Here is a 23,239-nt window from a genome sequence, read left to right as displayed (position 1 = left end):
ATTTAGAATAATGATAATAAAAATGATCCAAGACCTTGAAAACAAAATGGAGTTACAGATAAATAGCCTGGAGACAAAGATTGAGAAGATGCAAGAAATGTTTAACAAGGACCTAGAAGAAATAAAAAAAGTCAATTAAAAATGGATAATGCAATAAATGAGATCAAAGACACTCTGGAGGGAACCATGAGTAGAATAACAGAGACAAAAGATAGGATAAGTGAGGTAGAAGATAAAATGGTGGAAATAAATGAAGCAGAGAGGAAAAAAGAAAAAAGAATCAAAAGAAATGAGAACAACCTCAGGGACCTCTGGGACAATGTGAAACGCCCCAACATTCGAATCATAGGAGTCCCAGAAGAAGAAGACAAAAAGAAAGGCCATGAGAAGATACTCGAGGAGATAATAGCTGAAAACTTCCCTAAAATGGAGAAGGAAGTAGCCACCCAAGTCCAAGAAACCCAGAGAGTCCCAAACAGGATAAACCCAAGGCGAAACACCCCAAGACACATATTAATCAAATTAACAAAGATCAAACACAAAGAAAAAATATTAAAAGCTGCAAGGGAGAAACAACAAATAACACACAAAGGGATTCCCATAAGGATAATGGCTGATCTATCAATAGAAAGCCTTCAGGCCAGAAGGGAATGGCAGGACATACTTAAAGTAATGAAAGAGAATAACCTACAACCTAGATTACTCTACCCAGCAAGGATCTCATTCAGATATGAAGGAGAACTCAAAAGCTTTACAGACAAGCAAAAGCTGAGAGAATTCAGCACCACCAAACCAGCTCTTCAGTAAATACTAAAGGATCTTCTTTAGACAGGAAACACAAAAAGGTGGTATAAACATGAACCCCAAGCAACAAAATAAATGGCAACAGGACCATACATATCTAGAATTACCTTAAATGTAAATGGGTTGAATGCCCCAACCAAAAGACAAAGACTTGCTGAATGGATACAAAAACAAGACCCCTATATATGCTGTCTACAAGAGACCCCCCTCAAAACAAGGGACACATACAGACTAAAAGTGAAGGGCTAGAAAAAAATATTTCACGCAAATGGAGACCAAAAGAAAGCAGGAGTCGCAATACTCATATCAGATAAAATAGACTTTCAAATAAAGGATGTGAAAAGAGACAAAGAAGGACACTACATAATGATCAAAGGATCAATCCAAGAAGAAGATATAACAATTATAAATATATATGCACCCAACATAGGAGCACTGCAATATGTAAGGCAAATGCTAACGAGTATGAAAGAGGAAATTAATAGTAACACAATAATAGTGGGAGACTTTAATACCCCACTCACAACTATGGATAGATCAACTAAACAGAAAATTAACAAGGAAACACAAACTTTAAATGACACAATGGACCAGCTAGACCTAATTGATATCTATAGGACATTTCACCCCAAAACAATCAACTTCACCTTTTTCTCAAGTGCACACAGAATCTTCTCCAGAATAGATCACATCCTGGGCCATAAATCTAGTCTTGGAAAATTCAAAAAAATTGAAATCATTCCAGTCATCTTTTCTGACCACAGTGCAGTAAGATTAGATCTCAGTTACAGGAAAAAAAATTGTTAAAAATTCAAACATATGGAGGCTAAATAACACGCTTCTGAATAACCAACAAATCATAGAAGAAATCAAAAAAGAAATCAAAATATGCATAGAAATGAATGAAAATGAAAACACAACAACCTAAAACCTATGGGACACTGTAAAAGCAGTGCTAAGGGAAAGGTTCATAGCATTACAGGCTCACCTCAAGAAACAAGAAAAAAGTCAAATAAATAACCTAACTCTACACCTAAAGCAATTAGAGAAGGAAGAAATAAAGAACCCCAGGGTTAGTATAAGGAAAGAAATCTTAAAAATTAGGGCAGAAATAAATGCAAAAGAAACTAAATAGACCATAGCAAAAATTTAAAAAGCAAACAGCTGGTTTTTTGAAAAAATAAACAAAGTTGACAAACCATTAGCAAGACTCATTAAGAAACAAAGAGAGAAGAACTAAATTAACAAAATTAGAAATGAAAATGGAGAGATCACAACAGACAACACAGAAATACAAAGGATCATAAGAGACTACTACCAGCAGCTCTATGCCAATAAAATGGACAACTTGGAAGAAATGGAAAAATTCTTAGAAAAGTATAACTTTCCAAAACTGAACCAGAAAGAAATAGAAGATCTTAACAGACCCATCACAAGCAAGGAAATCGAAACTGTAATCAGAAATCTTCCAGCAAACAAAAGCCCAGGACCAGATAGCTTCACAGCTGAATTCTACCAACAATTTAGAGAAGAACTAACACCTATCTTACTCAAACTTTTCCAGAAAATTGCAGAAGAAGGTAAACCCAAACTCATTCTATGAGGTCACCATCACCCTAATTCCAAAACCAGACAAAGATGCCACAAAAAAAAAGAAAACTACAGGCCAATATCACTGATAAATATAGACACAAAAATCCTTAACAAAATTCTAGCAAACAGAATCCAACAACATATTAAAAAAATTATACACCATGACCAAGTGGGCTTTATCCCAGGAATGCAAGGATTCTTTAATATCCACAAATCAATCAATGTAATACACCACATTAACAGATTGAAAGATAAAAACCATATGATTATCTCAATAGATGCAGAAAAAGCCTTTGACAAAATTCAACACCCATTTATGATTAAAACTCTCCAGAAAGCAGGAATAGAAGGAACATACCTCAACATAATAAAAGCTATATATGACAAACCCACAGCAAGCATTACCCTCAATGGTGAAAAATTGAAAGCATTTCCCCTGAAATCAGGAACAAGATAAGGGTGCTCACTTTCACCACTACTAGTCAACATAGTTTTGGAAGTGTTGGCCACAGCAATCAGAGCAGAAAAAGAAGTAAAAGGAATTCAGATAGGAAAAGAAGAAGTGAAACTCTTGCTGTTAGCAGATGACATGATCCTCTACATAGAAAACCCTAAAGACTCTACCAGAAAATTACTAGAGCTAATCAACAAATACAGTAAAGTTGCAGGATATAAAATTAACACACAGAAATCCCTTGCATACACTAACAATGAGAAAACAGGAAGAGAAATTAAGGAAACAATACCATTCACCATTGCAACAAAAAGAATAAAATACTTAGGAGTATATTTACCTAAAGAAACAAAAGACCTATACAAAGAAAACTATAAAACTATAAAACTATAAAACAAAGAAATCAAAGAGGACACAAACAGATGGAGAAACATACCATGTTCATGGATTAGAAGAATCAATAATGTCAAAATGGCTATACTACCCAAAGCAATCTATAGATTCAATGCAATCCCTATCAAGCTACCAACGGTATTTTTCACAGAACCAGAACAAATAACTTCACAATTTGTATGGAAATACAAGAAACCTCAAATAGCCAAAGTAATCTTGAGAAAGAAGAATGGAACTGGAGGAATCAACCTGCCTGACTTCAGACTATACTACAAGCCACAGTCATCAAGATAGTATGGTACTGGCACAAAGACAGAAATATAGATCAATGGAACAGAATAGAAGGCCCAGAGATAAATCCATGAACCTATGGACAGCTATCTTCGACAAAGGAGGCAAGGATATACAAAGGAAAAAAGACAACCTCTTTAACAAGTGGTGCTGGGAAAACTGGTCAACCACTTGTAAAAGAATGAAACTAGAACACTTTCTAACACCATACACAAAAATAAACTCAAAATGGATTAAAGATCTAAATGTAAGACCAGAAACTATGAAACTCCTAGAGGAGAACATAGGCAAAACACTCTCCAACATGAATCACAGCAGGATCCTCTATGACCCACCTCCCAGAATATTGGAAATAAAAGCAAAAATAAACAAATGGGGCCTAACGAAACTTAAAAGCTTTTGCACAACAAAGGAAACTATAAGCAAGGTGAAAAGACAGCCCTCAGATTTGGAGAAAATAATAGCAAATGAAGCAACAGACAAAGGATTAATCTGAAAAATATACAAGCAACTCCTCCAGCTCAACTCCAGAAAAATAAATGACCCAATCAAAAACTGGGCCAAAGATCTAAACAGACATTTCTCCAAAGAAGACATACAGATGGCTAACAAACACATGAAAAGATGATCAGCATCACTCATTATCAGAGAAATGCAAATCAAAACCACAAGGAGGTACCATCTCATGCCGGTCAGAATGGCTGCTATCCAAAAGTCTACAAGCAGTAAATGCTGGAGAGGGTGTGGAGAAAAGGGAACCCTCTTACAATGTTGGTGGGAATGCAAACTAGTACAGCCACTATGGAAAACAGTGTGGAGATTCCTTAAAAAACTGGAGATAGAACTGCCATATGACCCAGCAATCCCACTTCTGGGCATATACACCAAGGAAACCAGATCTGAAAGAGACACGCGCACCCCAATGTTCATCGCAGCACTGTTTATAATAGCCAGGACATGGAAGCAACCTAGATGCCCATCCGCAGATGAATGGATAAGGAAGCTGTGGTACATATACACCATGGAATATTACTCAGCCATTAAAAAGAATTCATTTGAATCAGTTCTAATGAGATGGATGAAACTGGAGCCCATTATACAGAGTGAAGTAAGCCAGAAAGATAAAGAACATTACAGCATACTAACACATATATATGGAATTTAGAAAGATGGTAACGATAACCCTATATGCAAAACAGAAAAAGAGACACAGATGTACAGAACAGACTTTTGGACTCTGTGGGAGAAGGTGAGGGTGGGATGTTTTGAAAGAACAGCATCAAAACATGTATATTATCTATAGTGAAACAGATCACCAGCCCAGGTTGGATGCATGAGACAAGTGCTCGGGCCTGGTGCACTGGGAAGACCCAGAGGAATCGGGTGGAGAGGGAGGTGGGAGAGGGGATCAGGATGGGGAATACATGTAATTCCATGGCTGATTCATGTCAATATATGACAAAACCCACTACAGTATTGTAAAGTAATTAGCCTCCAACTAATTAAAATAAATGAAAAAAACAATAAAAGAACAATACAGAAAAGAACATTTTTTCAATTTGGTTCTTGAAACGATCAGCAATATTAACAAACTCTGGCTAAAAGAACCAAGGGAAAAAGAGATTCAAATAACTAAAATCAAGAATAAAAGAGATCCACTAGTGAAATTTTAGAAATAAAAATAATTTTAAGGGAATCTATAAATTATTGGATTTCAACAAATTAGATAACCCACATGAAATGAAGAAAGTTCTAGAAAGACACAACCTACCGAAAGTGACTCAAGAATAAACAGATAATCTAGACCTACAACAACAACAAAAATTAGTAATTTAAAAACTTTAGATAAAACAGTCTAGGCCAAGCTGTCTTTAATTGTGAATTCTCTTGAATGTTTAATGAAGGATTAGTAACATCATTCACGAACTCTCAAAAAATAGAAGAGGAGGAAACACTTCCTAACTCATTGAATGAGGCCAGTAGTATACCCATATTAAATACAAAGATGCCACAGAAAAGGAAAATTGCAGGTCAGTATTTCTTATGAATATAAATATAAAATTACTCAATAAAATACAAGCAAACTGAATCCAGAAATTAAGAAGATTATACATCATTACGAAGTGGTATTAATCTCAGGATGCAGGTTAGTTTATTACCTGAATGTCAATTGATGGAATACACAATATTAACAGGAAAAGGAAAACAAATTGCATGCTCATCTCAACAGATGCAGAAAAACTATTTGACAAAATCCTACACCATTTTATGTAAAAACACTGAAAGACATTTATGAAAAACCACAGGTATCATCATATTAAACTGAGAAGCTTTTGTGCTTTCCTGCTAAGATCAGGAACAAGACAGAGATGTTTACTCTTTTCACTTGTATTCAAAATTGTACTGAAAGTTTTAACCAGGTCACTCAGACAAGTAAATAAAAGGCATACACATTGAAAAGGAAGCTCTCTAATCATAGATGACATGATATTATATTTAGAAAATCCTAACAAATCCAGTAAAATGCTATTAGAATTAATACATAAGTTCTGCTAAGTAACAGGATATAAGATCAATAAATAAAAATCAATGTTATTGCTATATACTAGCAATGAAACTCTGAAAATGAAATTTTAAAATGATTATCAAAATCAAAAAGAATAAAATATGTAGGAAAAATTTAACCAAAGAGGTTAAAAACTTGTGCTCTGAAAATAACAAAACACTTCTGAAAAGAATTAAAAAAGATCTAAATAAATGGAAAGACAATCCATGTTCATGAATCAGAAGATTTAATATTGGTAAGAAGTAATATTCTCTAAACGCTCTACAGACTCAATGAAACCCCTCAAAATCCCAGTGGCCTTTTATGCAGAAACGTGTATGATTACCCTAAAATTCATATTGAAACATAAGGAATACAGAAGAGCCAAAACATCTTTAAAATGAAGAACAAAGGTGGAAGAGTTACACTTCCCCAACGTTCAAACTTCTTACAAAAGCTACATTAATCAAGATTGTTTGGCACTGGGATGAGCACAGGTATTTAGATCAAAGGAGCAGAATTGAGGATAATAAATGAAATATTAACTTTATGGTCATTTGATCATCAATAAAGGTCTCAATTCAGTAGGAAAAACAGTCTCTTCAACAAATGGTGCTGTGATAACTGGATATCCTACTGCAAAGGATGACTGCCAAGAGAACAATGAAGAATGAAACCTCAAGTAAGCTGCCAACCCTACTCCAATCAGAAAAATGGGAAATTCTGTATTTTTCACTCTAACTGTTGTCTCTAAGAACAATAAAAGGTTACTACCAATTTTAACTGTTAGTCCAGAGGCATGCCTTTCCCATTAGGTCCACACCGACAACAAAAATATCAAATACAATAACTAAAGGACACATCTTCTGGCCCTGCTTCTTGATCTCCACAAACCTGGTGAGAAGGATACTGTTTTACAGGTAAACCAAAAACCTCCATGATTACGACTGCCACTTGGAACCACTTCAACTTCTGCTTTTCAAAAATCATTAACTGTATCTCATTGGTGAATGCTAAAACTAAATAATATTTTTAAGTAAATAAATAAATAAATAATATATGGAAGCTCCAGTTAGAAATGTAATTTTTAACTTTTCAAATTAAAATGTGTGTTTGTGAGAGAGATATATTCAGAGTAACAGTCCACTTTATCCACCATATATCTTTATGTAAAAATCACTGGTGTTTTAAAGTGCTGGCAATTAATTCAACTTTTAAAAATATTAATGGGCAGGCTAATAGTGTGAGAGTTGATAATGTACATCTGTGAGCATATTTGGCCTCATGAGAAATAACTGGATGATAGTTTGTAGTCTACTTCAGTATGTAGAAACAAAAGACCAAGCTCTGCCCTCCATTCTATAAAGGAATACCAATAGTGCTTTCCTCTAAGAAAAGCATGTAAAATTGTATTTATCTTACAAAAGTAGAAACTCTTGATCAAATAGTGCAACAATATGCAAGTTTCTGAAAATTTCTCCCCTATCACTGTCATGCCCTTTTTGTAACTTCTATTAACATTGTGAAATAAATCATAGCTCACTGTGAAAAAAAGTGAGATGATAAAGCAGGAAAAATGCAACCAATAATCAAGAGAAAATAATTTTAAATAGAAGCAAATCATCAGATAACCCAGATGTAGGATTTAGCTTACAAAGACTTAGCACTTTAAAATATCAAAAAGGAAAGTACTTACAATTCTGTGGGTTGACTGGATGACTCTGCCACTGGATGCAGTGCCAGTTGGGATTGTTCATATGACTTCATTAATTTAAGAGCTTAGCTAGAGGGCTGTGTTTCTTCTCTCTGTGGAGAAACTGTCTTATCCTCCAGGACTTTCTATGTTCATACCCTTGATTTTATTTGACCCTAGTTAAGGACTCAGGATTTAATCAATTCCATGAGGCCATTTCTTAGAGAACCATTTGCCAGCTGGAAAAGAAACAAAATAGAAAAAATTTTACTTTCCAAATCAATAAGTTTTATATTAGACATATTTACTCCATGTTATTATTGAAAACTAAACAGTTCCTTCTTTAACTCATCTCTGTCTTCTCATACATTGAAGTGAAGTGAAGTGAAGTCACTCAGTCATGTCCGACTCTTTGCGACCCCATGGACTGTAGCCTACCAGGATCCTCAGTCCATGGGATTTTCCAGGTAAGAATACTGGAGTGGGTTGCCATTTCCTTCTCCATCTCATACATTACCATAGCTAAAAGAAGCTAACTGACACTTTTGACTTCTTGATATTTTGATCTCCTGGCTATCACTTTAACCAGTTCCAAAATTTTGTTAGTCATTTTTTCTACCTTCCAAGTTACCACAAGTGACAATCTTGTCAATGTTATATCAATATATAACAGAGAGCCCTTTTTACAAGGGCAATAGCAATTTCCTCACTGCTCTCTCAGGCTTAAATAACTGTTTCTTCACCATTTTCCAGTCACCCAATCTAAAAGACAATGGCATCTATTTCATGTTTTTGTTACAGAAACCACTCCACTTCTAGGGAGCAATTCTATTTCAGTTATCTATTATTGTTTAACAAGCACCACAAAAACCAGTAATGTAAAAGAATAAAGGTGTACTATTTCTTAGAAGTCTATAGGTTGACTCAGTAGTTATTCTGTCCCACATAGTATCAGCTGGAATCACTCTGCATTCAACTGGGAGTAAAACTGTGTCATTTCAGTCTTTTGCACTGTACTTTCTCATCATAGGGTGTCTCATCTCTCAGTGTTTCTCTATATGCCCCCCATAATAGAAACAGCTAACATGGACTTTTTTTTCCTTTATTTTTTATTAGTTGGAGGCTAATTACTTTACAATATTGTAGTGGTTTTTGCCATACATTGACATGAATCAGCCATGGATTTACATGTGTTCCCCATCCTGAACCCCCCTCCCACCTCCCTCCCCATCCCATCCCTCTGGGTCATCCCAGTGCACCAGCCCTGAGCATTTGTCTCATGCATCCAACCTGGACTGGCGATCTGTTTCACACTTGATAATATACATGTTTCAATGCTATTCTCTCAGATCATCCCACCCTCGCCTTCTCCCATAGAGTCCAAAAGTCTGTTCTATATATCTGTGTCTGTCTTGCATATAGGGTTATCGTTACCATCTTTCTAAATTCCATATATATGCGTTAGTATACTGTATTGGTGTTTATCTTTCTGGCTTACTTCACTCTGTATAATGGGCTCCAGTTTCATCCATCTCATTAGAACTGATTCAAATGAATTCTTTTTAATGGCTGAGTAATATTCCAGTGTGTATATGTACCACAGCTTTCTTATCCATTTGTCTGCTGATGGGCATCTAGGTTGCTTCCATGTCCTGGCAATTATAAACAGTGCTGCGATGAACATTGGGGTGCACGTGTCTCTTTCAGTTCTGGTTTCCTCAGTGTGTATGCCCAGGAGGAGGATTTCTGGGTCATATGGCAGTTCTATCTCCAGTTTTTTAAGGAATCTCCACACTGTTCTCCATGGTGGCTGTACTAGTTTGCAGTCCCACCAACAGTGTAAGAGGGTTCCCTTTTCTCCACACCCTCTCCAGCATTTACTGCTTGTAGACTTTTGGATAGCAGCCATTCTGACCGGCGTGAGATGGTACCTCATTGTGGTTTTGATTTGCATTTCTCTGATAATGAGTGATGTTGAGCATCTTTTCATGTGTTTGTTAGCCATCTGTATGTCTTCTTTGGAGAAATGTCTGTTTAGATCTTTGGCCCAGTTTTTGATTGGGTCATTTATTTTTCTGGAGTTGAGCTGGAGGAGTTGCTTGTATATTTTTGAGATTAATCCTTTGTCTGTTGCTTTGTTTGCTATTATTTTCTCCAAATCTGAGGGCTATCTTTTCACCTTGCTTATAGTTTCCTTTGTTGTGCAAAAGCTTTTAAGTTTCATTAGGCCCCGTTTGTTTATTTTTGCTTTTATTTCCAATATTCTGGGAGGTAGGTCATAGAGGATCCTTCTGTGATTCATGTTGGAGAGTGTTTTGCCTATGTTCTCCTCTAGGAGTTTCATAGTTTCTGGTCTTACATTTAGATCTTTAATCCATTTTGAGTTTATTTTTGTGTATGGTGTTAGAAAGTGTTCTAGTTTCATTCTTTTACAAGTGGTTGACCAGTTTTCCCAGCACCACTTGTTAAAGAGGTTGTCTTTTTTCCTTTGTATATCCTTGCCTCCTTTGTCGAAGATAGCTGTCCATAGGTTCATGGATTTATCTCTGGACCTTCTATTCTGTTCCATTGATCTATATTTCTGTCTTTGTGCCAGTACCATACTATCTTGATGACTGTGGCTTGTAGTATAGTCTGAAGTCAGGCAGGTTGATTCCTCCAGTTCCATTCTTCTTTCTCAAGATTACTTTGGCTATTTGAGGTTTCTTATATTTTCATACAAATTGTGAAGTTATTTGTTCTAGTTCTATGAAAAATACCGTTGGTAGCTTGATAGGGATTGCATTGAATCTATAGATTGCTTTGAGTAGTATAGTCATTTTCCCAATATTGATTCTTCCAATCCAAGCATGGACTTCTTTACAAAATAGCAGCTGGTTTCGAAAAGGAAATTCAAAGGCTCTGAATGGTGATTCCCAGAAGTAGCAGATGGTTGCTTCCACTGCATTCCATTGGTTGAAAACTTACAAAGATAACCAGGATTCAAGGAGACTGAAAACAGACTCTTACCCTTTTATGGGAAAAGTACTAGATCATACTGGGAGGGGAGAAAATTGAAAATCAATCTACCAGTTTCAGCAACATACAGAACTAAATAACTCAGAACCCCCAAAAGGCAGGAAACATACAAATAAAACTCCATCTAAGCCTATTGGTAGCAGTTCAACAAAAAAGGTAATCTTAAAATCTGTGAGAGAAAAACTAAATACTATATAGATGACAACAATAATAGGAATGACATTTTGCTTATCAAAATAAAATTATGGAGACTAGAAGACAGTGGAATTACATATCTAAAGTGTTGAAAAAATGTAAAGTTAGAATTCTATATACTGCAAAATATCTTCCAAAAGAGACTAACTGAAAACATTTCAAAACACACAAAAGCCAAAGAATTTATCTCAAAAGGCCTATACCACAGGAATGATGAAAAAAAATTGCTCTTCAGGCAAAGGAACAGATTGTCTGGGAAAAAGTGAACAGCAGCAAAAACTATGTAGGTACCTTAAAGACATATATTAAATAAAAATAAAACAATATATGTGTACAGCAATTTTTTGTGGGGTTTATAACATATGTATAAACAATATGACACCAAAGTACATATATTGGAAGAATATGGACTTATACTAATCTAAAGTTCTTATATTGTGTGGAAACAAGTGGGATATTATGTGAAATTAGATTGCCATTAGTAAAGGATGTATTTTATAATTTTCAAAGAAACCACTAATAATAGCACCAAGAGATAGACTTAAAAGTCAATAGAGGAGATAAAAGCCAATACTAAAATATAAATAATTAGAACAAGTTCAGTTCAGTCGCTCAGTCATATTCGACTCTTTGCGACCCCATGAATCACAGCACGCCAGGCCTCCCTGTCCATCACCAACTCCCAGAGTCTACCCAAACCCATGTCCATCGAGTCAGTGATGCCATCCAGCCATCTCATCCTCTGTCATCCCCTTCTCCTCCTGCCCCCAATCCTTCCCAGCATTAGGGTCTTTTCCAATGAGTCAACTCTTCGCATGAGGTGGCCAAAGTATTGGACACCAATTAGCACAAAAGAGGGAAGAAATGAAGGAATAGAAGAAACAAGAAAATGTGGCTTAAATATAAAACAAATAGCAGGATGATAGACAAACCCAACTGTAGTAAAAGTTAAAAGTAAATGGGCCAAATACTATAAATGAAAAACAGAGATTATCAGATAGGAGAATAAAGCAAAACCCACTACATGTTTTACAAGAGTTGTCAAATATAAGGACATATACAGGTTGAAATTGAAAGGATGAAAGAAGATGTACTATGGCAATATTAATCTCAGAAATTTTAAACTGTATGGAAAAGGAGAATGCCAAAAAGAAAGCAATTTTATAATAATAAGTGTGTAATTTATTAAGAAGACATAACATAACCCAAAGAGAAGCCCACACACTGCAAGTAGAGAGAGGCCTTCTCTTGCTGCAACTAGAGAAAACCCATGCACAGCAACAAAGACCCAGTGCAGCCAAAAATAAACTACTAAAACTCAAACAAGAAAAAAATAGAAAACATAAATAACTTTCCATCCATTAAAGAAAATGAATTTAAAAAATCAACAGACTTCCCACAAAGAAATCTTTAGGCCCAAATGCTTTCCCTGGTGAATGTCAAAAACTTAAGAAAGAACTAATATCAATCCTATACAAATTCTTTCAAAACTTAGTAGAGGAGACAATACTCCCCACCTCACTTTACTAGGCAAGCATAACACTATTACCAAAATCTGATAAAGAACGACAAGAAAAAATTATAGATCAATATTACTCATGAATACAGTAGCAAAATTCCTTAATAAAACAGTAGCAAATCAGTTTGGTTCAGTTCAGTCACTCAGTCGTGTCCAACTCTTTGCAACCCCATGAACCACAGCATGCCAGGCCTCCCTGTCCATCACCAACTCCGAAGTTCACCCAAACCCATGTCCACTGAGTTGGTGATGCCATCCAACCATCTCATCCTCTGCCGTCCCCTTCTCCTCCTGCCCTCAATCTTTCCCAGGGTCTTTTCCAATGAGTCAGCTCTTTGCATCAGGTGGCCAAAAGTATTGGAGTTTCAGCTTCAGCATCAGTCCTTCCAAAGAACACCCAGGACTGATCTCCTTTAGGATGGACTGGTTGGATCTCCTTGCAGTCCAAGGGACTCTCAAGAGTCTTCTCCAACACCACAGTTCAAAAGCATCAATTCTTCTGCACTCAGTTTTCTTTATAGTCCAACTCTCACATCCATACATGACCACTGGAAAAACCACAGCCTTGACTAGATGGACCTTTGTTGGCAAAGTAATGTCTCTGCTTTTTAATATGCTGTCTAGGTTGGTCATAACTTTCCTTCCAAGGAGTAAGCAAATTTAATTTCACGGCTGCAATCACCATCTGCAGTGATTTTGGAGCCCAGAAAAATAAATTCAGCCTCTGTTTCCCCATCTATTTGCCATGAAGAGATGAGACAGTAGCAAATAAATATCAGCAAAATATTAAAATGACAGTACATCATGAATAAATAGAGTTTATACTGTGCTTAGTTGTTTAGTCGTGTCTGACTCTTTGTGACCCCATGGACTGTTGCCCACCAGGCTCCTCTGTCCATGAGGATTCTCCAGGCAAGAATACTGGAGTGGGTTGCCATGCCTCCTCCAGGGAATCTTCCCAACCCAGGGATTGAACCCAGGTCTCCTACATTGCAGGTGGATTTTTTACCATCTCAGCCATGAGGGAAGCCCAAAGTTTATACTAGTAATACAAAATTGATCTATCATTTCAAAAACAGTTGATGAAATTGACCATTATAACAGATCAAAATTAAAACCATATTATCTTTTCAGTAGGTGAAGAAAAAGCAACTGATATACTTCAATATCAATTCATTATTAAAATTAAAAATTTCAATACATTCAGAATAGAAAGAAATTTCCTCACCCTGATAAAGGCATCTATGAAAAATATACAATATTCGTTAGCCTGTTTTTTTCAAGTAGAATATCTGGGTGTCCCTCCCTGGAACTGAAAGTAAAGTAAAGTCACAAAGAGGAAAGTAGTCATCCATCAGAAACAAATTTCGAAAGCTCCTATCAGAACAAGGTGCAAGCATGTATGTGCACAAACACACACACACACACATAAAAATACCTGACAAGCATATGTTCACAGATATTTAACAAAGATTGTAATTGTAAATTTTAAACTATGCTTTTCCAAAATAGCCTAACTCAAATGTAGACAGAGGCAGGATTGCCATGTACAGCTGAACTAAGTATACACTGCACAAATTAATGGGGCACAATTCACATAGACAATAATGTGAATGGCATCCCTTGGAATTGTAAAATATAGTGGTCCTTTGAGGCATCTGCTTCTAGCAAAATTATTTAAGTAGTATGAATTACATCTACCAAATTGCTTCTCAAATTCATACTGCAACACTGCACAAAGAAACCAGGCTCCTACTTACTGATAAAACTAATTTTCATATCTGTTCCCAAATATGTTTGCAGTGTTCTGCAAAACTAGTTTTGAATATTCATCCAACTTACCAAAAAAAAAAGAAGTCTTGTACTTCCTGAGTAGTCTTCTGATGGAAAATACCTCTTTATCACATTTTGCATCCAAAATGAACCCATCTTGAGTTATATGCTCTTAGAAGGGAACCTGAAAAATTATTGTTGACGTGTTGTCAACTGACATTTATATTATTAACATAGTGGATAACATCTTCCAGATATCTTTTGTAGTAAAGTCAGAAGGCTTTTAAAACAACTTTTTCTTATTGGATCCCCTCATAAAAGCCAAGTTACATTAAATCGTAACTCAAATGAAAGTACTTCTGATGGAAACTCATCTAACAGAGGCCCATTGCCTTCTGTGTGTCTAACATGGTATAGGGATATAAGTATAAGAAACTAGAAGAAATGATAGTGAATGTAGCAGCATAAATCTCTCTCAAATATCAGTTTTCTTAATTGTACCATTATCAGGAGCTGAATAGCAGTCACTTCAAAGTTGGGCTCTCAGAAGCGTTGTCTAGAATTCTGATATCTCAAGCTACTGATTAAAGTGAAACCCATATACTTTCTGTATCTTATAAGATAAAGACTAAGCTGGCATCATGTTATATGACAATTCATAGATCTAAATTGTATTTTGGCTGAGGCAGAGCTAGCCCACCTATACATAGAACTACCTACAGGGCTGCCTTTCAGTTCAGTTCAGTTGCTCAGTCGTGTTAGACTCTTTGCGACCCCATGAATCGCAGCACGCCAGGCCTCCCTGTCCATCACAAACTCCCGGAGTTTACTCAAACTCATGCCCATCGAGTTGGTGATGCCATCCAGCCATCTCATCCTCTGTCATCCCCTTCTCCTCCTGCCCCCAATCCCTCCCAGCATCAGGGTCTTTTCCAATGAGTCAACTCTTTGCATGAGGTGGCCAAAGTACTGGAGTTTCAGCTTCAGCATCAGTCCTTCCAATGAACACCCAGGACTTACCTCCTTCAGGATGGACTGGTTGGATCTCCTTGAGTCCAAGGGACTCTCAAGAGTCTTCTCCAACACCATAGTTCAAAAGCATCAATTTTTCGGCGCTCAGCTTTCTTCACAGTCCAACTCTCACATCCATACATGACTACTGGAAAAACCACAGCCTTGACCCGATGGATCTTTGTTGGCAAAGTAATGTCTCTGCTTTTTAATATGCTATCTAGGTTGGTCATAACTTTCCTTCCAAGGAGTAAGTGTCTTTTAATTTCATGGCTGCAATCACCATCTGCACTGATTTTGGAGCCCAGAAAAATAAAGTCTGCCACTGTTTCCACTGTCTCCCCATCTATTTCCCATGAGGTGATGAGACCAGATGCCATGATCTTAATTTTCTGAATATTGAGCTTTAAGCCAACTTTTCACTCTCCTCTTTCACTTTCATCAAGAGGCTTTTTAGTTCCTCTTCACTTTCTGCCATAAGGGTGGTGTCATCTGCATATCTGAGGTTATTGATATTTCTCCCAGCAATCTTAATTCCAGCTTGTGCTTCTTCTAGCCCAGCATTTCTCATGATGTACTCTGCATAGAAGTTAAATAAGCAGGGTGACAATATACAGCCTTGACGTACTCCTTTTCCTATTTGGAACCAGTCTGTTGTTCCATGTCCAGTTCTAACTTTTGCTTCCTGACCTGCATACAGGTTTCTCAAGAGGCAGGTCAGGTGGTCTGGTATTTCCATCTCTTTCAGAATTTTCCACAGTTTATTGTGATCCACACAGTCAAAGGCTTTGGCATAGTCAATAAGGCAGAAATATATGTTTTTCTGGAACTCTCTTGCTTTTTCTATGATCCAGTGGATGTTAGCAATTTGATCTCTGGTTCCTCTGCCTTTTCTAAAACCAGCTTGAACATCTGGAAGTTCTCGGTTCACATATTGCTGAAACCTGGTTTGGAGAATTTTGAGCATATTTTGATTATATTATTTGCAGCCAAAGATGGAGAAGCTCTATACAGTCAGCAAAAACAAGACCTGGAGCTGACTGTGGCTCAGATCATGAACTCCTTAGTTGCCAAATTCAGACTTAAACTGAAGAGAGTAGGGATAACCACTAGACCATTCAGGTATGACCTAAATCAAATCCCTTATGACTATACAGTGGAAGTGAGAAACAGATTTAAAGGACTAGATCTGATAGACAGAGAGCCTGATGAACTATGGACGGAGGTTCATGACATTGTACAGGAGACAGGGATCAAGACCATCCCCATGGAAAAGAAATGCAAAAAGGCAAAATGGTTGTCTGAGGAGGCCTTACAAATAGCTGTGAAAAGAAGAGAAGCAAAAAGCAAAGGAGAAAAGGAAAGATATTCCCATTTGAATGCAGAGTTCCAAAGAATAGCCAGGAGAGATAAGAAAGCCTTCCTCAGCGATCAATGCAAAGAAATAGAGGAAAACAACAGAATGGGAAAGACTAGAGATCTCTTCAAGAAAATTAGAGATACCAAGGGAACATTTCATGCAAAGATGGGTTCAATAAAGGATAGAAATGGTATGGACCTAACAGAAGCAGAAGATATTAAGAAGAGGTGCAAGAATATACAGAAGAACTGTACAGAAAAGATCTTCATGACCCAGGTAATCATGATGGTGTGATCACTCACCTAGAACCAGACATCCTGGAATGTGAAGTCAAGTGGGCCTTAGAAAGCATCACTACAAATGAAGCTAGTGGAGGTGATGGAATTCCAGGTGAGCTATTTCAAATCCTGAAAGATGATGCTGTGAAAGTGCTGCACTCAATATGCCAGCAAATTTGGAAAACTCAGCAGTGGCCACAGGACTGGAAAAGGTCAGTTTTCATTCCAATCCCTAAGAAAGGCAATCCCAAAGAATGCTCAAACTACCACACAATTGCACTCATCTCACATGCTAGTAAAGTAATGGCCTAGAAAAAGTAAAAGAAAAAACTTCCCAAAAACTTAAATCATCCAAGCTTATTACTTTGTTGTAGACAATCTAATTTGAAGTAGCACTTTATTGAAATGATTCTGCCAGGTTAGGTATCCCCAAGTATTTGAACAAATTAACTTGTTGGGTGGAATTACTGATTTTCAGGTCCACCATTTAAAATATACCAATTGGGAGGCACCCTATTTCTATGCCAGACTGTATTTGATATTTTGATCACAATCAGGTGGAAATGTCTGGTCGCTAAAACACAGATATTGGGATGGCCAAAAAGTTCGCTCATTTTTTCCCCACCATAAGATGACAGAGAAAAACCCAAATGAACTTTTTGGCCAACCCAATACTTGTCAAAAAGGCTTAAAGCATCATTCTCCAGCTAATGAAATATTCAAACAATATACAGATAACATAAAAATGTTTTCAGCCCACTGAACAAATATTCAGTGTTAACATACTCATAAATCCAGAACTGACACTACTCCATTAGTGAGAGTGGTATAGACAAAAGTGACTTTTACCTTCAATCAACAGCAGGGACACTGCAGAGACTACAGAGTCCATATTCCAGAAAAGGAACTAAATGCTCTAATATATTTATTCATGTCTGTGGGTAGATACTGTCAACCTATGGTGAAATCAGATTACAATCTCTATGTCTTATCTGGCATTCAAAGGAAAATGTTCCTCATTAAATAAAAGAATGAGACTATAACATCACAAATTGAAAAGGTATTATCCTCTCTCATTGCACATCTGTAAAGTCCATAGGAACTTTGACATATTTTACTTAAGGTCAACAGTTGAAAACTAATAGTCTCACCTGTTCCCAATATAAAGAAAAAAAGATCATCTAAAGCATGGATCATAACATCTGAAAATCAATTAATGTAATACATCATATCAATAAAATAAAGCACGGAAACTACATGATCATATCAACAAACAGGAAAAAAAAATGGAAAATCTACCATCCCTTTATAATAAAACTAAGAAACTAGAAATAGGAGGAAACATGCTAGAGCTGATAAAGGGCAACTATGAAAAACAGCTAACATTATATTCAAATGAGAGGCTAAGTGCTCTACTCTTAAATGAGATCAAGAACAAGACAAGAATGTTCATTCTTGCTAAGCCTGTTCAACACTGTACTAGAATTTCCAGCCAGAGTGATCATGCAAGAAAATGAAATATCAAAGCTTTTATATTGGAAATGAGCTATTTGCAGAGGACATGATGTATATACTAAGTCCTATGGAATTTAGACACAAAAGTCTATTAGTACTAATAACTGAGTTCAGCTAGTTGGCAGGATATAAAATCAATATATCTGAAGCAAGTTTATTCCCATAGACATTAATGAACAATCCAAAAAAGAAATTAAGAGAACAATTCAATTTATAACAGTACCAAAAAGAATAAAATATCTAGGAAACTCTGAAAACTATAAAAATTGCTGAAAGAAATTAAAGGTGACTAAAATACATGTAAACACACCCCATGATCATGGAACAGAAGACAATATTTTTAAGATGACACTACTCTTCAAATTGATGTACAGATTCAATACAATCTCTATCAAAATGCACACTGCATTTTTGCATAAATTGACAAGGTTATCCTAAAACTTATATGGAGATTTAGAAAAAACAAAATAGCAAAAAATTTCCTTGAGGAAGAGTAAAGTTGGGGGACTCACAGCCTAGACTTCAAAATTTACTACAAAGCTACAATAATAAAGAAATGGTGTTAATAGTATATAGACATATAGATGAACGGAATGGAAATTAGAGGCCATAAATAAAATGAATATAGTTATGGTCAACTAATTTTAGAGAAGAGTGTAAAGATGAATTAGAGGAAAGAATAATTTTTAATAAATGGTTCTGATATGAGTGAATAACATACACATGCAAAAGAATGAAACTAAGTCTTCCTTACATCGTAAACAAAATTAACTCAAAATTAATTGTATATCTAAATATAAGACCTAAAATATAAAACTCTTAGAAGAAGATATAGGAGTAAACCTTGGATATGAAAAGGGGCAAGACATAAAATAAAATAACAAATGAAGTGATCAAATTGAAGTTTTTTGTGATTCAGTGGACAACACAAGAGGTTTAAAAGGTGCCCCAGTGATTTTCTCAAATAAGGGTTGTAATCTGAAGCAATTAAATAGATGGTTGCACCTAAAAATATTCAATTTACAATGACCCTCCAATATTTTTGATATTAAAATGTTCCAAATGGAGTTACATCAATAAAGAAAAAAAAAGATAAGGATTTCCAAGGATATGTCCCTCCAATGAAGCAATGATAAACTATCAAAAACTGTCAGAATGACTTTTTCAAAACTAAAGCAGATTGCCCTCCCCAATATGAGTAGGCATCAGCTAATTTGCTGAGGGCCTGAATAGAACAAAAAGGCAGAGGAAGAGAGAATTTCATCTCTCTGCAAAATGGGTTACTGGTCTTCTCCTATCTTTAGACAGGGACAAGCATCATCAGTTCTCCCTATTCTTTAGATTAGATTAGATTTAGATTAGAACCAGAATTTATTAATACACCACTGGCTCTTCTCAGTCTCAGGTCTTCCAGACATTGACTGGTACTACATCACTGATTTTCCTGGGTCTCTATGAATACATATATAAATATATATACTATAAATATATAAAAGTATATTAAAATACAAATATACCCCCTAGATCTATTTATCTGAAAAACCCTGATTAATATAGACTTTGGTATGAGGAGTGGGTTCAGACTAATATAATTTTAAGGATTTGTTTTATAAATATAAATTGGTCTGGAGCTTCTAGACTTGGCTCTCTACTCTGGTTAAAGAATCACTCTACTACCTATAGTAAAGAAAGCACTGAGAGTCCATAATGTGATCTGGCAGTATAGATATCTAAAATATTACTGGATATTCCTAATCAACTACTGTATGAGAAGCAAGGAACTAGGTGCCTGTGTACATGAAACTTTAACAATTGTTTTTGGAAAACAAGCAAATATAATAAGATCAGTTGGTTGCTTCTAAGCTTACTGGACAAAGTGGGAGAAAAAAAGGATGAGCTCCGGATTCAAATTCCCAGGTCAAATGCAGCATAAATGATCTTGAAGTTTCTATGTATAACCTGAAGTACATACTTATTTCCTATAGTCATAAGACTGAGACTGCTGAAAATGGAATATAGAATAATGGCATCCTAACTGGCTGAATAACAACGTAAGTTGAAGTCCCAGTCTCACAAGGCACACTGATTGGGAAAGATGGGATCCTACACCTTGGGATGGAAGGAGCAGCAAGACCTTTATGAAGCTGTAATCATTCAGACTGTAAACTCTGGTGAGCTTTAAAAAAAAAAAATCAATGGACGAGGCCTCCCTCCCCCTCCCTATCAGAAGTAGGGATTAATCCTGTGTTATCTGAGGAACCTATACTGGCCACCCTAAAGGAGGCTGTGTTGCAAGACAATGCTGAGTGTATATCCTCAGGACCCTATCCCACCACCCCTCTTTGCTTCTAGACCTTTAACTAGATTCAAGTCCCAGCAGGCCCACAATATGTAGTTCAAAGTATCATCCATAGTGAGGTACTCCTTACTTCAAAAAAATAGCTTCTGTTTTTAAATCTAGACAGAAAGAAATAAAGGAAATATATGTGGAAATAAACGTTAAGGATGTGGGGTAATGGTAGAAGGAACATACAGTTGGATCAGGAGGAATTTATTGATAGGAACTCACTAAGCAGAGATTCTGCATTTAATGTGTGGCTCTGGAGTCAGAAAGAGTTCTAACAGTTTGTTTAGTTGGTTGGCTGAAAAGTAGATGAAAAGGTGGTCCACTGTGAAAAAATGAACACGCTGGGCCTCCCTCCCTTGGTTTAATGGAGAGACAGTGGATTTGTCATTTAAGACCAACACTCCCACAATGGGAAGATTGAGAAGACATACCTTTCACCAACACTGAGAAAAAAAATTGTGAGGTGAGTACTGGCAACCTTGAGGAGCTCTGTAATTAGTTTTGTGTGTAGGCCTGACCTTACAGTTGGAACTGCAGACCCTGAAACAGGAAAGCTATATGCAACGGAACTAAAAGGATTCCAGGTGGCAGTGACCAAGAAATCAAGGTGGGTGGGGCTGCTGTAATGGAGAACAGTCAAAGCAGCAGTCAGACTATAGACTCAGAACACATAGAATGCAAAGGAGTCCAGGCCTCATTGAGGAAGGAATTTGGTCCACTGCCAAAAATTTATACTGTTAATCTTTCTCCAAGTGTCCTCTAAAGGGACATGACTGTAGATTGGGGGAATGAAGATAATCAAAGCTTTTATGGACTTTTGATCAATCACTTTCTTATATGCCAGCAATGAACAAGTAAACAGTGAAATAAAAGCACAATATCATTTACATTAGCACTCCCAAAATGAAACACTTAGGCATAAACCTAACACAATATTAAGAGATCTATAAGCGAAAACTGCAAAATCCTGATAAACAAGATCAAAGAAAAACTAAGTAGAGAGAAATCTCATGCTCATGAATAAAAGAACATTTTGTCAGATGTCAGTTCCTCCTAACTTGATCTATGGATTCAATATAATCCCAATCAAAATTCCATCAATGTATATATCAACGAAGTGACTGTAAAGTTTATATGGAGAGGCTAAAGACTCCAAATAGCCAACACAATATTGAAGGGGAAACACAAATTTGGAAAGCTAATGTCACCCAACTTCAAGAGTTACGAAAAGCTAGGGTAATCAAGACAATGTGATATTAGTGAAAGAATAGACATATAGATCAATGGAACAAAGCCCAGGAATAGATCCACAAAAATATAGTTAACTGATCATTGAAAAAGGAGCAAGAGCAATACAACAGAACAAAGATGTCAATTCAACAAATGGCGCTGGAACAACTGCACATGCACATGAAAAAACAACCTAGAGACCATATACCTGTCATAAAAATTAGTTCAAAGTGGATCACACACCTAAACAGTAAGTATGAAAGTATAAAACTATAATAAAATGTGGGACAAAATCTTGATGAATTTTGGTATGATGATGACTTTTTAGATACAACAGCAAAGGGACAATCCTTGAAAGAAATAACTGATAATCTATAACTCTTTAAAAATTAGTTTTATTTTGCGAAATATAATAAGAGAGGACAAGCCCAAGACTTAGGTAAATATTTGCAAAAAACACATCTGAAATAGAACTATTTTTCAAAATAAACAGAGAACTGTGCAAACTCAATAATAAGGAAATTAACAACATGATTAAAAATGGCCCAAACACATTAACACACACATTACCAAAGAAGATACAGATGGCCAAAAAATTATGAAATGATGCTCCTTATCATAAGTCATATATGTTATCAGGGAACTATAAGTCAAAATAACAGAGTGAGAAACCACTATATACTTACAAGAATGGCCAAAATCCAGAACAATGACAACACCAAATGCAAGTATGTGGAGCAACAGGAACTCACAGTCATTGCTGATGGAAATGTAAAATGGCACAGCCACTTTGGAAAACAGCTGGAAATTTTCTCACAAAGCTCAACATATTTTTCCTATATGATTGAAAAATCATGATCCTTTCTATATACCCACAAGTATTAGAAAACTTATATTCACATGAAATCCTGCATGTGAATATTTATGTCAGCTTCCTTCATAATTGTCAGAACTTAGAAGCAACCAAGACACCCTTCAGTAGTTGAATGAATTTAAACAACTGGTACATACAGACAATGGAAAACTTTTAACACTAAAAATAAATGAACTGTTAATGTAAGAGAGCCCATGGAGAAACCTTAAATATGTATCACTAAGTGAAGCAAGCTAACCTGATAAGGCTATATACTGTATGATGCCAACTACAGACATACTTCAGAGATATTGCATGTTCAGTTCCATACTAGTGCAATATACCAAATATCACAAAAAAGAAAGTC

At 36.1% G+C, this 23,239-nt stretch overlaps 1 long non-coding RNA gene across 2 annotated transcripts in view; it reads right to left on the bottom strand.

Annotated features, from left to right (window-relative positions):
• LOC139033972 (uncharacterized) overlaps window positions 1-23,239 on the bottom strand; it is a 623,512-nt gene that overhangs the window by 422,644 nt on the left and 177,629 nt on the right. For both annotated transcript variants that reach the window (XR_011486448.1, XR_011486447.1), the window contains one exon: window positions 7,777-8,012. This is a non-coding gene — a long non-coding RNA (uncharacterized lncRNA). The remainder of the gene's footprint in view (window positions 1-7,776; window positions 8,013-23,239) is intronic.

Source organism: Odocoileus virginianus, unplaced genomic scaffold (assembly GCF_023699985.2).
Source record: "Odocoileus virginianus isolate 20LAN1187 ecotype Illinois unplaced genomic scaffold, Ovbor_1.2 Unplaced_Contig_12, whole genome shotgun sequence".
NCBI classification, from domain to species: domain Eukaryota; kingdom Metazoa; phylum Chordata; class Mammalia; order Artiodactyla; family Cervidae; genus Odocoileus; species Odocoileus virginianus.
The sequence above is the reverse complement of the archived record's forward strand: the minus strand, read 5'-3'. Positions and strand labels throughout refer to the sequence as shown.